This window comes from Falco biarmicus, chromosome 8 (assembly GCF_023638135.1).
Source record: "Falco biarmicus isolate bFalBia1 chromosome 8, bFalBia1.pri, whole genome shotgun sequence".
Taxonomy (NCBI): Eukaryota; Metazoa; Chordata; class Aves; order Falconiformes; family Falconidae; genus Falco; species Falco biarmicus.
In genome coordinates this window covers 23,381,942-23,399,712 of record NC_079295.1, presented here as the reverse complement: position 1 = coordinate 23,399,712, position 17,771 = coordinate 23,381,942, and the positions used below count along the sequence as shown (strand labels likewise).

The following is a 17,771-nucleotide window of genomic DNA, read 5'->3' as shown; positions in this document are numbered from 1 at the left end:
TAATTTTACTACCCATTTTTCTCAGGCTACACCTGTACTACATTTGACAGTGTGCAGCTAAAACTGCGTTCCATCACAAGCTGCTCCTGAGATGATAGGAACCTGTCCATATTGCCTGTTATAGAAAGTCCTCCTGGATTAGGGAGGCTTGCAAATCTCCAAGTTCGCAGCAGCAGATCTCTGAGCTTTTCTAGGAAGATACCTCTCTTGAGTTACTCTTGTTCTTGTGCGCTCAAGAGCAGACAGCCAAGATGTGTTCACATTGCAGTAAACGGGTTTACACACCTTTGAAGACTACCTTTTCAGAACAGCACCTGAGCTGTCCAGACCACATGGGCCCTGCTGGAAGCAGGCAGCATGGACAGCTGTAGCTATTTTGGTCTCCAGGCTCCCTTCAGAAACATCCTATTGACCATATATGCAGTCCAATTGACCCAAGTTTTAATTATTTCAGACTTCCTTCCACTGCCATTGCTGGTGTGTTTTCAATTTCCAGGGGGAGCAGTTCATCTGAGTCAGAGTACTGTCCCGGTTTCAGCTGGGATAGAGTTAATTTTCTTCTTAGTAGCTGGTGCAGCACTACATTCTGGATTTGGTGTGAGAATAACGTTGATAACATACCATGGTTTCAGTTGTTGCTAAGTAATGTTCATGCTAAGTCAAGGACTTTTGGTTTCTCAAGCCCTGCCAGCGAAAGGGTTGGAGGAGCACAGGGAATTGGGAGGGGACACAGCTGGGACAGCTGACCCAAACTAGCCAAAGGGATATTCCATACCATGTGATGTCATACTCAGTATATAAAGCTGGGGGAAGAAGGAGAAAGAGGGTGGACATTCGGAGTGATGGCATTTGTCTTCCCAAGTAACTGTTACACGTGACGGAACCCGGCTTTCCTGGAGATGGCTGAACACCTGCCTGCCCATGGGCAGTAGTGAAAAAATTCCTTGGCTTGCTTTGTCTGTGCATGTGGCTTTTGCTTTACCTATTAAACTGTCTTTATCTCAACCCACGACTTTTCTCACTTTTCCAATTCACCCCCCTGTCCCACCGGGGGGGCTGCGTGGTGCTCAGCTGCTGGCTGGGGTTAAGCCATGACAGTGCTTATCACAGCAGCTTGGGAGATGAAAGGCTAGCAACTCCCGCCTAAGGGCTACTGAGCTTGGCGGTGTCTGTGCTACTAGCAGTCATGATAAATCTGACTCTTACATGTCAGATGTCTTCATTTAAGTTTTGGAGTCCAACTGTCTAAATCTTACTGTACTTTCCCCCCTCCCCACACATATCTAAGATACAGTCTTTCTTAGCCATCCACAAGGTTATCACTGTCAAACAGTTTTGTTTCCCATCATGCTTACAAAGAAGGAAAATTTCTTTGGCCTTACCAAACAAAACCTGCCTATATCCAGGGTGATTTTCTAACTAGTTGCTTAGGCTATGTTATCCTGCTGTATAAATTCTCAGAAAAACAGATGACTGGTTTCCTCTCAAAGCGTCTTTGCAGTTTTTCTTCATTATTTCAAATTCCATTTTTTAGATGTTAATGCCATTGTTCAAATTTTAAATTTACATCAACATTGTGCTTTTGAAGAAGATTCCCAATCTCATTTAGGGAGACACAAATATCTGCAAAGCTGCCTCATTACTCTTCCTTTAACCTCTTCTTTTTTCAAGATACCTTCCAAAACTCTCCAGTGGTTAGGCTGCTCAGCTACCAATACTACTCCTTCACCTTAAAGGTCTTCTTTCTGTCTGTGCCATCTGAGCATTTTTCCTTGTATTTGGATTTGTGCTAGTTGGAGCAATGATTCCCTTTCTGTCTGTGTTGGAATAGCCTGTACAGGTTGATGCCATATGTGAAGGCCTGTCTATTACAGGCACACAAAAACATCCATATGTATGCATGGCAACAGGTAACGTTGGACACAAAGCAAAATAAATCAACTTGTGGGTAAGAATCTGGATTTTATGAGAGGTTAAAGTTCAAGACTGTATACTTTTGAAGACTAATATGAAGGAATGCATTCCAAACTACAGCCCAAGAGAGCATTGTAAGAGCAAGGTTCTGAAACTTCCAGAAGTAAAAATACACCCTATAACAACGCAATAGAGTATTTTAGTTGAGATAATATAATGATGTCTCAAAAAAATAAAACAACATTCTTGTTTTAATCCCCCAAAGCAGTTAATAATTACTGCTTCAGGAAAGCCCCCTGAATCAGCAGCATTACAGAGTGAAAACCAGGCCGGCAGGCCTCTAAAGAGAAGGGGAAATTGCTTACTGTGTGGACTTCAGAATAATGCTAATTGCTACTCACAGCCATTATTTAGCCATCTTCACAATCTTTTCTCACATGAAAGAGAGCAATAGGCTCATATTTCATATCTGGAATTTATCTGAACAGATAGCTAAAGGCATAACCCAGCCTTTTCCAAAGCACGGAGCAATCAAGAATTCACACAAAAGGCAATGTGAAATTCTTGTCACTTGATTTTGAGACGTTGTATTTTTTACCTGAGTACCTAAATATAGACTTAAATACATAAGTTTAGACCTGTCTTATGAAACTTCAGCCTTATATCATAGTCAATCTTACTTTAATCACAGGAGGAAAAAAAACTATTGCCAAAACCAACCAGTTTCCTGCATTTCAGAATCCTACAAAGTACACAAACCTGAGAAATAAATGTCACTGCTGAGACACTCATAGAAATGTTACGTGCAAAGAGGTCAAAGAAAAAGGGAGAGAAAATTTTAAATAAAACACTGTTGTTACTATTAGACAGTTACATAGTACTTAATGTGCTGAAGACATCTGTTTTGGAACAGAGAAATAGCTTTTAAAAATAAAATTGAATGTTTACTACTCCCCTGTATTTTTAAAATATAATTGATAAATTTTTCCTCAGCTCCATTTTTTTCTATTTTCTTTTTCCCCAAGAAACCCAATGCTAGCTATTGTCTCGGAATTAGGCATGCAGACATAAGAGAGGGGTTACTGTATCAGCCACTTCGCTTTCTCTTGTTAGCACGTCTTGTAATCTGTCAATCTCTATTCTTGAGCAGTATGCATTTTTGTTTCTCCTATCACAGCTATTAAATATTATTTAGTGCTGGTTCAGGATTAGTCTGAACTTAGACTTCCCAGATGTACGCAAACCTGTCCTGAGGGGAAAGTAGAGGGTAAATCTGGGGTCAATGCCCACAGGTGACAGACACACAGCCAGCCTGTTCAGCAGCTGGGCAGCATGCAACCTAGAGTCAAAACTACCAGACACTCTGTCTAAAAGATAGGAGAATTTCTTTTACCAGGCTGTAGCCCTAGAACTCCCATAAGCTGTAAGAATCCTTGGGACTGGCATTGCATATTAACTATTATCGATTAAAACAAACAAACAAGCAAGCAAAATGTGTGTTTTCTAAGCTGTTGCTCATTTTCAGCTCATTGTAACGATAACCTAAGCAAATGTGGTTGTTAGCAAACCACAGGAGACAATGGTTCTTTCTAGGTTGGATTAAAATTTGTGAGTGAAAAAAAATGGTAGCACCACTGCTACTAGTTAATTAATAGTGTACTAGTTAAAAAGAGTGGATCTTGGTACAATTTTCATTTGTTTGAATTAGTAGTTTCCCAAGGAGCTTGGGGACATGAGTCAAGGTTAGCTCACATCAGAAGGCATACTCCGCTGACAGGGTGTATACAGCTACCAGGTTTTTAGGGACAAGACCCTTTGCAGACACAGGCTATCTCAATGCCAGTTAGTCTGGGCATAGATGGAGCCAAAATGACCAAGAAAAATGCTATTGTAATGGACAGATCATTTTCCTTGGAGTGCAATTTTTTGTTTCAGACATTTTATTAATTCAGAGTATTTTGAGACAATATGAAGTCCTGAAAACATAGTAAAAGGTCATCCTTTCTGGTCTACCTCCCTGTATGTGTATAAAGAGAAAATAAGTTGACCTGAAGGCAAAAATACTCAGATGCAAGGTTTCTAGATAATATTTGAATCGCACAGTTAACGTTTAAGAAAAAAAAAAATTGTTGGATAAGATCTTTTTCAATGAAGCACTGTTAATGCAGCCAGTATGGAGCTCTGAAAAACTGTCTGTCTCTGTCTATCACTGCACATTTCAGATGATACATGTGACATCATTTAAGCTTTCATTTCAGAAAATAAATATATCAGATTGGGTTTCTTATCTGTGAAATATACTGAACATTAACATAAAATAGAAAACATTGAAATGGCTCTGGTACACTCACTTTATTTGATCAGCTTTTGAAGTGTCCTAGTTCTCTCTACTAAAGATAAACTATCAATTTAAAAATCTTTTTAATTAAGTGCATGGTATTCTCCTGACAATAAGCAAAAATCAATCAGATTTGCCAAACATCTTTTTTCTATCCCTTTATTCACATATTTGCTATGGTTAACCAGTAAAGCCTATTTAATCTAGAAGAAACACTAAGAAAAAAAAATAGGACATACTTTCTGTTCTTTCTAGATATATAGGAAGTGTTCCAGAGTGTATATACCATAGAATAAATGTTTTGAGGGGATGCTTATACACTTAAAGGAAATCCTAGTAAAGATAGCTTTTAGGAGGTCTATTTTAGACCCTATATAATTTATGATATACTTTAAGTTTGTTGTACCTCAGATATCTACTTCTTTTTGTAGACTCTCAGAAAAAATGTGTTGGAAACAATGACCGGAGGCCACCTAGTTCACGCCCCTGCCCAAGGCGAGGTCATTATATCTGTTTCCCAACAGATGTTTCATCTAACCTCTTCGTACAGATCTTCATGACAAATTTCACAGATTCCTCTGACACTCTATTGCAGCTCTTCTCTGTACTCTCTATTAGAAAGTTCCTCCCCATATCTCATCTGGATGAGCCCATTTCTTCAGTCTTCACTTTGTGTCCCACCCACTATGGACATATGGAATTCATCTCCAGTATTCAGCTGCTAATGACCCACCAGCCTCTTCCCTTGCTTTTATCCATAGACCTACTCCAGGATCCTACAAAGCTACTGAAAAAGCCCTGCTGAGACATTCCTAGGAGGAGCACCTACCAACTGCCTCAGAAACATCTCTGTCACAATTTCCTCTTGGCAAACAATTCAACAATAATTTGAAACAAAACAGTGAGACACTTTAAATCGTTAAATAAAATGAAAGATCTCACTCCAAAGGAAACACCATTAGAGAGTAAGTAGAAAATGGAGTCCAGGGAGGGATGAGAGGATGGAAGCATTGCACGCAAATACATCTGGAACACAGTCAAGTCATTGGCTTAAAATGCGCTTAAAAAACCAAGCATTTGAAAGCTTCCTTCAGATACATTACTTCAGTTCAAAAGTACTGTAGTTGCTGTTTAGTTTTGTCATCTTTGACCCATACCACTACTAAAAAAAGCTTATTGGAGTCACACAAGCTACATTTATTGCTAAATTTTTCTTTCTGACCTTGACAGGACTTGGGGTTTTGTTTTGTTTTACCAGGAGGATGATCTTCAATGTTTTGAATTGTATTATGAAGTAATTCAAAAAAGTAATGCTTGAAGTTAATTAGAGAATCTGTCTAAGGAGTAGGAGAAAGATGAAAAAGATTGATCTACATGTTTACAAGGTACTGAAATAAATTACCAAGATAGAGGGTATGAGATGGGGCAAAGCTTGAAAGCACGAACTGAGCTGGATGTTTCTGGGACCAAAATTACAGGGTTTTGTCTTTTTTTTTTTTTTTTTTTTTTTTTTTCCAGACACTTTTGAAAAAAGAGGAAATGAATAAAAAGAAGGACGGAAATGTTTCAAAATAGAGCACTGGAAACATGCTCAGGAATGCACTGAATACTGCTGAGACAGAAAGTGATGGAAACTTGTGTTCAGAAAAACAATGTAATGAGAATTTCCCAGCGCAGAGGAAGGAAAGAGAGAGTTTTTTGGCTAATAAATGCAAACAATAAATAGCAAGGTGACTGAATCATGGGTTTTCAAGTGGTATTTAATATGGCAGGGAAAGATTACCCAGAATTTTGGTAACAAGTGCAAAATAAAATCAATTACTTTTGTCAGAGCTAAATAGCACGTTAGAAGAGCGTGAAAGAGCACCTGGAACCACACACATTGCTGGAAATGGAAGACACAGAAATGATGACACATTAATCAGTAAAAGACAGGAAGCCTGAAAACACTGACCACCCATGTATTCAGTAAGACATGACATTGATTCTTTAAATAAATATTACTAATATTGAATAAAAAGAGATCAGTACATTTTACAGAAAGTGGACTAACCCCACTATGGAAATTATGATGATTTCCAAGTCTGCATTTGTCATTTAACGAATTAGTTCACCCATACCAACCTTTCAGTTGTTTCCCTCCAACTTTTCTATGTTTTCATGGATAGAAATCTACAAATAAACCTACAACTAGAAAAATGGAAGTAACATGTGCCAGAACTACTGAGTTTTGAGAAAAAACATGTTGAGAACTTGCATGGTACTCTCCATCTCCCTACAATATTAGGTTTAGTCAGAAACATCAGTTTTAGCTTTTAATGGTTAAAATTTACTCAAAGGTTCCTTTTTTTCCTTCATTTTAGAATATTTTAGTTTTATGATTTTTTTTTCTCTTTGAGCAATCTGATCTCCTAAGTGCTCTAAAGCATTATGCTAAAAAATGCCTAATGGTATTCCTTATCTAGTATGTCTTACTGATGGCATAACATAGTTTTTCTCAGTTTACAAGTCTGACTATATGTTGCCCTATTTCAAATTTAGTTTGTCTTCTGCTGTATCTGTTTTGGCATCAACAGAGAGTCTACAGGTCAAATACAGGTCTCTTGTGAAATCCCACTACCTCCAAAAGAGAAAAAGAAGGTAGAGTATGTTCCAGTTACTGGAAGAGAATCAACAAATCTCTTCATGATGTTTAGTCAAAAAGACCCAATGTGTTTTCTCACACATGAGTTGGTACTGGAGTTCAGAAAATTAATAAAATGAAAGAAAAGACATTCATCCAGTAGAGTATCACAGTTCTAAATATACACACAGACAGATGGACAAATTGGTGCAAGCTTTCTGCCCCTTTCCAAAAGAAATTTGCAAAGAAGTACCCACTTCTCCTAATTACTGCCAGAATATTTCTCATAACCAATAGCAGGAAAAATTTCACACTTCTTTAATTTCAGTTCTTCAATTTAAAGAAGCCAAAAATAATAGAGAAGGTTCAGTAAAATATTTAAGGGACAAAATCCAGTGCTAAGCTTTGTGGTTTTGTCCCCTAAATATATCTACTTCTGTCATTAAGGTACAAAACTCTTGCAGCAGAATTCACATGTTGGAAGGATGTAGTGTAATATGGATGGTAGCAGTGATGCCATCCTTAAAATTCAACAACCAGCTCTCCTTTAAAGTGCTTGGCACTGAGATCATACATTGAAGAGAAGAGTCATATTCATAGACTTTCTGAAGGTTTTCTAGTTCAAGGATACCCTCATTTTAAGGATAAAATAATCTGTCTTTTACTTTAGCTTTCCCGCTGTCTCAGTTGTTGACATTTACAACTTCTGAAACTTTAAAGCAAGTTTAGGTTATAGTATGACAATTTCAACGTAGACTCCAGTGATCAGTAATAAACTACCCTTGCTCCTGCTGTAAAGTATAGTTTCAAACAGCTCATAGGATATATGACTCCACGACACATTAATCTATATAATTCTTCTGTAAATCATTATAGCCAGATTTTAAAATTATTCATTTCTGACACAAGATACTATGCAAATTGCTGTTGTTTCCCAGAATTTCCTTGAAATTGTACTGATTATACTATGCCATATGCAATAAAAATGTGACAACCCTAAAGACGGGCTAAAGCTTTTACTTCCCACCCCTCCCATCATTGATACTTTCTTTAAAATAATGAAAACTTCCTGTGATTACCTGGAAAACTGAGGACAATCAGTCTAAGGCTGCCTGTCTCTTTCCTTGTGACTTGCTTTCCTGTGTCTAAATACTTCAGCAAACATTCAAGATCACACAAGAAAGGCTCAACAGAATAAACTAACAGGGTGTCAGTCTTGACAGCAATCATCCTGCTACTGTTTCACATTAGATTCTCAGAGCCATTTTTAGCACAGTCTATTTTCCTTTGTACTTTGTATTAACACATTGGCCAAGCCTGAAAAATGCCACAGAAAGGCAGGTGCACTTCAAGAATGCAACACTAACATCAGGCAATGTAGCTCAGGAGTTTGACACTGTAACCACAAATCAGCATTTCTGGAATAAGTATAATTGAACAGGTTTTCAGCAGTGATAGCAAACACCAACCCATTTGCAAATACTGCAGAATAAGCAACAACAGCTTCTTCAAAGCAGGGATGAAGGACAGGTGGGTTGAACAGACAGCTCAATCCCAGGTAAATTAGTTTAGTGGAAATCTTTCAAGCACATACCTCAGACAAGCAGCAGAGAAGAAATCCATTTTAGAAAAGACGCTGAAAGAGCTTGATGTCCGCCTGGCAAATTTCTTGTGCTGTTTGAAAAAGCAAGACGGTTCAGATTATGAACCGAGTTATATCTACAGCATTACAACCAGTCCTGATCAGTGTGTAAATGAAAGTAAGAGCTTCTAGCAGTGCACCTGATCAGAAAGACTAAGGACAGAGAGAGAGAGAGAGTGTGTGTGTGTGTGTGTGTGAGAGGGAGAAAGAGAAAAGAGGAGGGAGTTCTTCCTTTGGTAAACCTCAAATGTGTGTGAAGCATTTAGCCTTAAGGCAGAGCTTCTCTATGGGAAGGAAAACTGTTCACTCCTGCAATGCCAGGATTTTGACGACACCATTTCTTGCTTTAGTCCTCAATATGTTTTCCATGTGAAGGAACAACATGACCTCTGTTAACTTCTAAACAGTTCAGGGGAAAAATCTTGAATAATTTAACCACCACCACCCCATCTCCCTCCCCCACAGCCAAAAAAACTGGCAAACACCCAAAAATATAAGGCCAGTTAAATCCATCTTGTAACAAAATGCTGTGCTGCCAAAAAGACCTGACTGCAGCTTTTAAACCATTTTTAACAACACCAAAATTGGATTTTCTTCTTAATTATATACTTATTAATAACTACAAAGCAAGCATTCAGGAATGATAAAAAAAAAGAAAAAATAAGGGGGGGGGGGGGGTCAATGCAGATAGCTCACATAAATGAACTAAGGTTTTGAATTAAACATCCAGATGGCTTACCTGATAAAACGTGAATTTCAGATGTATTATGAGGAAAACAAAAATAAAAAACCCAAGAGAGGATGATGATGAAATGCTTGAATTGCTCTCTAATAAAGTTGTTCAGCTTCACAGTTCGAAAAGGTTACCAAGTATTTATAAATTGCTGCATTCTCATTGGAGGGGGGGGAAAAAAAAAAAAAAAAAAAAAGACCTCTGCAGTATCCTCTCTGCTTCGTTGTCGGTCTCCTGTTCTGAGGCTTGCTCTGTTACCTAATACAAATCAGCAAATAGCAGGGGAAAAAAAGCAGAAAGAAAAAAAAAAAAAAAAGAAAGAAAGAAAAAACCGAGGGGGGATTGGAAGAGGATGAAGAGACACAGAGGAGGGTGAAGAAAGAAAAAAGGACGGGGTGTGTGGGGTGTAAAATACCAAGCTATCACCTTAAAGGACAGCCCCATCTACCGGCAAAAGAAATGAACCAGCTGTAAAAGATTCCTCTTGACAAGATTTTCTGACTTAAACGACCCTGAAAATCTACAGCCCCGTTTTCCTTCAGCAAGGAACAAAAGGCATGGGTTGCACTGCAAAGTAGACTTCTTTATCTAGTGTTAAACGAGTAAAATTTTTCATTAATTTTCTTTTCTGTTAAGTATTTGTCTCTGAAACATGAGAAGGAAATAGTGAGGGTGGTCTATTAGGAAGGCACCAGAAACCTTTCCAGGTTTTCCAGGCATGCCACAACTACACGCTACCTGTCCTCTGTCCCGATTCACACCTCCCCACTGAGCAGTGGTGGTAGGTTCGACATCTTCAGTCATGGGTCTCAATCACAAAAAAAACCACAAAACAAACCATCCACCAAAAGGTTCCTGTGCCAGTCATGTGCCGTGTCCATCTCTCACAGACTGCATTGCCACTCACTCAGCCTGGCACACGACCGCCACGTCACAGCTATACGTTCCTGCATGCTCAGATGACAGCTGCGCAGCCAAATCTGGAACCTAGACAAAAATATGCCTTTTTTTTTTAAAAAAAAAAATAATCAGACTGCTAAGTAACAGTAACTGCTAATTCAACAAACTCCAGCTGCACTGGATCAGCCTCAGCCTGAGCTGAATCAGACAGCAGTATGTATTTCTCGTTTTGCTTCCTTGCATGTGGAACTGGGATGGCCATCAGCAAACGCTTCTACAGACCCTAGTGCCAGCCATGCTGGAGGGGGTGGGTAGGGTAGGAAAGGAAGGGGGCAGTGACTGGGAAGGCAAGAGGTGCACAGAAGATGGTCCAAAAATAATACTGCATTTCTTTCATTGTGTAATACAATTTTGGCATGTAAAGATAGAAGAAAATAAACCTAATTCATACCTGTATGTAATAAGGCTGTCACCTATAACAGATATTTCACACGTTAATCTGCAATTCAGTGACCCCAGGCAGCTCTAATGAATTTGATCCCCTAGAGTAAATTCCAGTATTGCTCCGATATGTCCTTTATTAATATTCCTACATCACGAGGTTCTGACTGCTTAAATTTTGCTGGAATCCAAGCTATGTGAAGCTGAATTTCTTCACCTTATGTGGTGGCCTGACATGCTTGGCCCTTTACAACAAGAACTTGGAATGGCTCAGTATAATACCTAATTTTCAAGCATTTATCAATACAGAATATTATGAACAGTTGTTCTAACAAAGAAATCTAATCTCACAAATTTTAAAATATTTTCTCTGCAATATTAAAGTGATTAAAGCAACACAGCAAGCAACCTTATGACACTAAATATTAGGTTAAAACACGTCATAATATATCCAAATAGTAATACTCAATTGCTGACATACAAAGGGCCAGACCAAGCTGGAATCAGCCACACGACCTGGGTCCTTTGAGTGTGCCTGAGCACTGATTTAGAAATACTTCACATGCATTCATGTTTCACTGCTGCCATGATCACAACTTTTGAATTTCGCTTTTCTGATGGCACTACTGGTGGATTGCTAAATAGCTCAGGCAGGTGCCCGCTACCCAAAGTTCAATTCTACGACCTTGAGGCAGAAAGATGTATAAACTATTACCTTATTATTATCAGCTGGTAACATACTCTCCAGGTGTTTGATTCTTATTTAGATATAATTGTAAAAGATGAGGTGTTTTGGCTTTTTTCAGACATTTGCAAAGTTCTTTGGTGTCATGAAGAGCATTTGCAGGTGACAAATTACTTTGTAGTGCTAGTAACACCTCTGACAGAATCATCCTTAAAATTTTAAATACTAAACAGATGATTAGATACTATTACTGATGCCAATTGATCATTCCTAGAAATCTTTCTGTTTGGAGGATATTTCTGGAAATGATAAATTGCCTGGTGTTTATAAATACAGATTTATCACTAGGTTAAGAAGCAGAATATTTACTCCTCAGCTTGAAGTTTTAATATGAGTTCCTCCACTCTTCGCTACAGTTTCAGCATGTTTGACATTTTAGGGGCATAGCTCCTTTAAAATGTTGCATTTTGAAATGAAATAAATACCACAAAAAAACCCAACCAACCAACCAAAAACCAACCCTACTATAATCTAGGAACCGGCATAGATTAAACAATAAAAAGCAGGCAGCAAAAAGTCTTTGAGATACCACAGGTGCCTTCAGTTTTAGTCCTGAACATAACACTGGACACAGGAAATTTCCCCCAGCTTAAACATAATTTTAATGTATTATGAAAGCATACGGTTTTCAATAAATATCCTTCTTTAATCGTCAGTAGTGGTTCAGCATAGGTTATTTAATATAATCACTGTCTTTCAGAAATCTCCAAGTATCATTAACAGACAACTGAAATCTTTTTCTAAAGCTACATTTCTCATGGCTCAGATGTCACTGGTCACGCTGGTATAACCAGGTGCTCAAGTTCAGCTCCACCAGCTTACAGTGTCAGGAAAATTGATATGGTTTGTGGTTATCTTAACAAGCACCTTTGGTGGCTCCTTGAACCAGACTGTCATCTCATATGGGGTTTGAGAGGAGACTATCAGCACAATAGCTAGTTCTTTGCAACTGCTGAAAAGCTAAATCCCTTGAGTTCTTAGATTTTTAATATTTTAAACTTATACACTGCATCACAATTGCAGAAAGCAAAAAAGGTAGAGATTTCTCAATCACAGCTGCTTCAACACTAAGATAAATGGAAAAATCAGTAAATAAAACATGGTCTTCCTTCCCTTTCCCCACCAAAATTGAACTTTCCTTTTTTATTGTCTCTAAACAAATATGACACTGCTAACAGCAGTAAAATAATTTTTAAAATCAAGCAAACTTAGGATACTCATTGCATTTAATTCAGAAATTTTTGACCACTTCTTCCTGCAGGTATGGCGACAACTTTTCCTGTCCTAATTACCTGAGAAACAATCAACTTTGGGCCTGGACTGAAGCAACCATCCAAGAGACCTGAAGGAGAACACCTCCATGCTCTGCACAGCAGGGACATGGTTGCCAGGCAAACTTCATTTGCAGCCTCGAGCTTGCAGTCTTGCAGATTTCAGATTCTGCACACCTGGTAACTTTGCATTAATGGAGATGTGTGGTTTGCTTGCCCTCATACCAGGTTTCATCAGTCCTAATCTTGGCCCTGCCTTAGGAACACTGTGCAAATTTTTAAAAGCACTGGTGAAGAACAGCCTGGTAAGTGTTCGGCTTAAGTGCTACAAACTGCCCACCCTCAGTGATCACCATGCACTGGGAGATTCTGGATTTCTTCAGCACATGAAAGGATTCATATGGAAGTCCTTCTCTGGTGATCCTCTGCAGCACAGCTGCCTTTCTGAAAGGGACCTATAATGAACTCTAGATGAATAAAAAGAGAATGTAGCTCTTTTTGTCACTTTTCAGCATGTGTGCTGCAAACATTACAGTTCTGCACAAACTCGAGAAACCTTTAAAATTAACCTTAGAAGCTTCGATGTTTAGCCATGGCAGTAAACCATGCACGCAACAATGTGGAAGACTGTGTTCAACATACACAATTAGTAGTGTTAAGAGAGAGAGATATTTAATGATGGTGTCTGAGATACATGTTATTTATCAAAACATTAAGAATTCTCCCTTGATTCTTTACAGTATCTCTTTCTAGTGTTCTAGGAATGAATTCTGTGAATTGCAATGGGTGTGAGAGTAAGGGACTAATTAATCTTATATATAAAGAATGAGCCACTCCAGATCCTCCATGGAGAAGCAGGTAAACATGATAATCCAGGAGGCTTTTTCTCTTTCTCAACCTGTGAATCAATTGTACTGCAGTCAGAGAAGATCTATACAAGCAGTTAAGGATGGAAAACCATCATCATGGAGAACCAGGACCTAGAAAAATGACATGGAGTGTAGCAATACAGAACAGAAGATTGTGCCCAACCTTTTCACGGAAAAGTGAGGAAAACCTTTGAATAAAAAGAACAGTAATTTTTTGTACAAGAACAGAGCACATCTGCCAGCATCTAAACCAGTATCTTCAGAACAGATACAGCCCGTTTCTACAGCAATAGATTTTTGTCACATCTGTAAGCTTTTGGTGTACTAAATGCAAATAAAAGTTGGCAGTTTTGGACAGAGAAAGATCTGCATTTGTGAGCCCAAACTTACCTGGAAAGCTTGTGAATTATACTGTTACAGTCTTACATTTAGATGTTACATGAGATAAACTAAACCACAGGTGTTTGTAGTCTTTCTTTTTCAATTTGGCACTAACTTAGCATATGGCTGTCATCACAATGTATAATTAACTATGATGTATATTAACTAAATTAAAATGGGCAGATAAAATTTGAGATATAAATATCTTTACAGAAAATAATAGTCTAATGTATACAACCTATACTTTGCTTACATTATGGGTTACAAAACCTACAAAAACAATGGTCTCACCATTTTTAATGCTAAACACATTATTCTAAAATAATTTCATTCACACACTTTCATATGGTTTCCATGCTCCTCAGTTTTAGTGACATTTCCATGACTACGAAGACAGCACAGAAAGTCCCTTGCAGGACAGAAAACTCTACTACTGTGCAGAAAAGTTAACATAAAAGTTTGTCAGAAACTCAAGCTGCATATTGCGATGTGAGGGAATACACAGAGTATTGAAGGCAAGCTACTGATGTAGCTGTGGATTGGACAATTCCAGTAAACCACAGGAAAATACTAGGAGGAGGCACTGACCACTGATGGTTCATATGCTGCATTGTACTGGGTTCAACACATAACTTACAGCTTAGATTTAATTTCTCAAACCCAGAATACAGGATATACAAATACACATAGGAAACACCATTTCCTAACCCTTCATATCCTACTGAAGCATCTGCAGCTTGCTATGCTTAGAAGTAGTGTGTGCCCTGCTATGAGCCATGATGCAAAAAATAGAAATAGTACTTCCAGAAAACCACAATACATTTAAAGACAGTAAGTCTTTTTCTTTTTCTTCTTTTTTTTTTTTCTTCTAATTGAATAGGTAGGTTATTAATACTCCTTAAGCCTGTAAGAAAATACCTCAAGCACCCACACTTGAAATGGGACAGAACACAGTGTGCTCATATATAATAGCATAACTATTTCAGAACACTTCAGGCAGAAAGAAACAAAGAATCTGAAGTACATCATTACAATAATGTGTGGTACCTAGAAGTTTTGTTCTAAGTACTTATACTATGCTATTATTTTAAGAGTTTGTTTGCAAGGCATACTTTTGTATTTTGAAGTATAGAATATCTATAAAATATTACAGAATGTAATAGACTGCACTGCAACAGAGATGTTTTCAAGATACCAAAAATGAGCTACATTCTCTTGACCCTAATTTCTTTCACAATGTAATTAACGAAGCCTGGTGTTTCTATTAAATCACAGCATAGATCTACATGACTGCCATTAAAAAAAAAAAAAGTAATTTAGTAACTGGTAAGGTAGGACCACGATGAAGAGACAACTGACTGCTTGGTAGTTCTTTTCCAGAGAAAGAGAGCTTTAAAGATAATAAGAAAATGACAAAATGATTCACCTCACCTAGAAACAAGTGCTGAAATTAAATTTCATCAGTTATTTCTAGAACAATGCGAAGAACCACTAGTTTTGGGGGGAGGGGGGGATGGACGACACACCAAATTTAAAGGATTTCAACTTCCCATCGAAATTAGTTTTACTCTGATACTAATACATAATCTTATGTTAATATTTAACTTAATTTTGATTTAAGAAAGGGACCTTAGTATTTATTCTTAGAGTAAGCAGTTACCTATAGGACTTGAAAATTTAGTAAATGTCATATTTTCAATAGGCAATAATTTTTCCTTTTTTTAATTTTCTCTTTTGGCACTCATTAACAGAATTTAATACAAACATCACTATTTTTAAGTAAAATTAATTTTTTGGTAGCAAGCTGTTAAGTATAACTCATTGATACAATTCTGACCAAAGTTTATCTCAGGTATTTTTACTATAAATTCCCCTATGTTTTGGAATTCATTACAGCATCTTAAATTTGTATTATTTAATACTTACAAATTGCTAACTCCCATGCAGTGCATACGACAGTGCCACAAAAGAAAAAAGTTGCTGTCCAAGGTGCTGTACATAAACACGACTTTTCAAATTAATCTCTCAAATGCAGGAAAAATATTGTCAAATTTATTGTGTAGCAATTGTCCCTGGCAAGCAAGCTAGCCTTGTTGAAATTCCCTACATGATACTGCAGTATCCGTGTTATGCTCTTACTTTCCAGGGCCTCGTCTGCTGCATTCCAGTATAATCAGCTGTTCCAGCACCTGATAATGTCCAGTATGTATAATTCATTTAAGGGAAAACCTGTTCTATGTTGCATTACAGACTCATTTTCAGCAGGGTGTAAACATAAAAAAAATTCTTTGAATTCTACATGGTGCATGGAAAAAACCTACCCTCTAACATAAATCTAGCTAACAAGTACTGCTCTGGCATTCTGCAGAGCAGTCACTAAATGTAATTTCATCTGCAGTATTCACTTTATATATTTCAGAAGCATACAGATTTATGAATTCATGCAGTAAATAGCAAACCGCATCCTGGATTTAATTGCTACTTCAAAAAACTAAACAAACTGTGCTAGAAAATGAAATAACTTTCCCCCTCCCCCCCCCTCCCCCCTTTTGTTTTGTTTAATAAAAGAAACATGTTTGTAATTTGCAAGGCTAAAACAATGCAACAGCCAGGAACTGCAGCAAACCTCTCAGAGCTAATAGCTCTATCCAGTAATGCTTTCCCACACCACCTTCAAGCAAATGGATTTCATTCACTGCTTAATCAGTCAAATTAACAATAATCCCCACACGGTTAGAAAAGATGCTTGTTAAACAAAGCCAATTTATGATTTATTTATTTGTAAAGTGTCTTAAAGCTGAGATGCCTAGAAGAACTACTACTCTGTGAATTCAATCATGCTGACAGAGCTGGTTTCACCTAGCAAATTCTCTCTGCAATTCACAGCATGGCTGACAGCTATCTGCATGGAAAAACAGCACAGTAATCACGTAAATCATGCAAAAACATTTACCCAAGTAGAGATGGCAAAGATCAGGATCCAGCTTGCAGACCCCATGAAGCATGAAGCTGAGGGAGCAATCCACTGGCTTGCTCGGGCCGGCAGTGTCTCTCCTACACTTGACCTAGACTGCCTTACATAATGAGGAATCAGTGCTGTATCCTGCGTGGAGGAGCAAGCTGAATGTCATCACTGGCAGAAGTAGGGAGAACTGGCAGCAGGCAGGCTGGTAGTTAGCATGGAGATCACGAAGTCTGCTTTCCCTGAGTGTTCTGGGAGAAAACACAAGAGCAGCTCAGAAATGCTGGTGTCATTCCTCCCCTGGAATGAATGAGCGGAAGGAGCGAGGGTGTTACGAGCGTGAGGCAGACAAGCAAGTGCTCAAGCTGCAGCTGTACCTACCGCCAAGGTAGCAGAGTCCCTGTCACACTGTGTCCAGAGGACTGAGTAGCTATAGCTAATAGGAGAGCAACAGCAAGGCAAATTAAGGAATGAGACACACAGGCTGCTTCTGCATACACTTGTCTATGTGTTACTCGTTGTGGTGAGTAGAAGTAAAGCAACGGTATAAGATAAAATAATGGGAATCATTTCCAGGGGGAAATGCGATTTCCTTAAATAAATCTTACTGCATGCAAGTTAGATTACGGGAAATAACCATTTGTTACCTGTTTTGCGTGGTGTTACAGGGGTTAAAGTGCTTGCATTACAGAGATTTTGGTATTTTCAAGAAAACGATGGGTTAGATGCATTCCTCGTTGTGAAGATGTTTACAGTCATTTCTGGTATTTCCTCATTACTTTTTGGAGAGAAGCTCTGGGGTATTTCTGATGTTATTACTGTTTGGGTCATATCAGCACTTCCTCTGAGGAGAAACAAGTATCCAGGCTCAGCAAGCAGTTAGAAACCTAGACAACCTTCTTGTTTAAAAAAAAGAAAAGGAGCTTTATATTAATTAAAATCACTGCATATA

General features: G+C 38.1%; 1 protein-coding gene across 1 annotated transcript in view; it reads right to left on the bottom strand.

Annotated features, from left to right (window-relative positions):
* LOC130154299 (sodium channel protein type 1 subunit alpha) overlaps positions 1-17,312 on the bottom strand; it is a 103,326-nt gene extending 86,014 nt beyond the window's left edge. The window contains exons 1-2 of the mRNA XM_056350277.1: positions 16,811-17,312; positions 8,470-8,549 (exon numbers count right to left, since the gene is read on the bottom strand). The gene's annotated coding sequence lies outside the window, so the exon portion shown is untranslated. The remainder of the gene's footprint in view (positions 1-8,469; positions 8,550-16,810) is intronic.
* Positions 17,313-17,771: the final 459 nt, after the last annotated feature.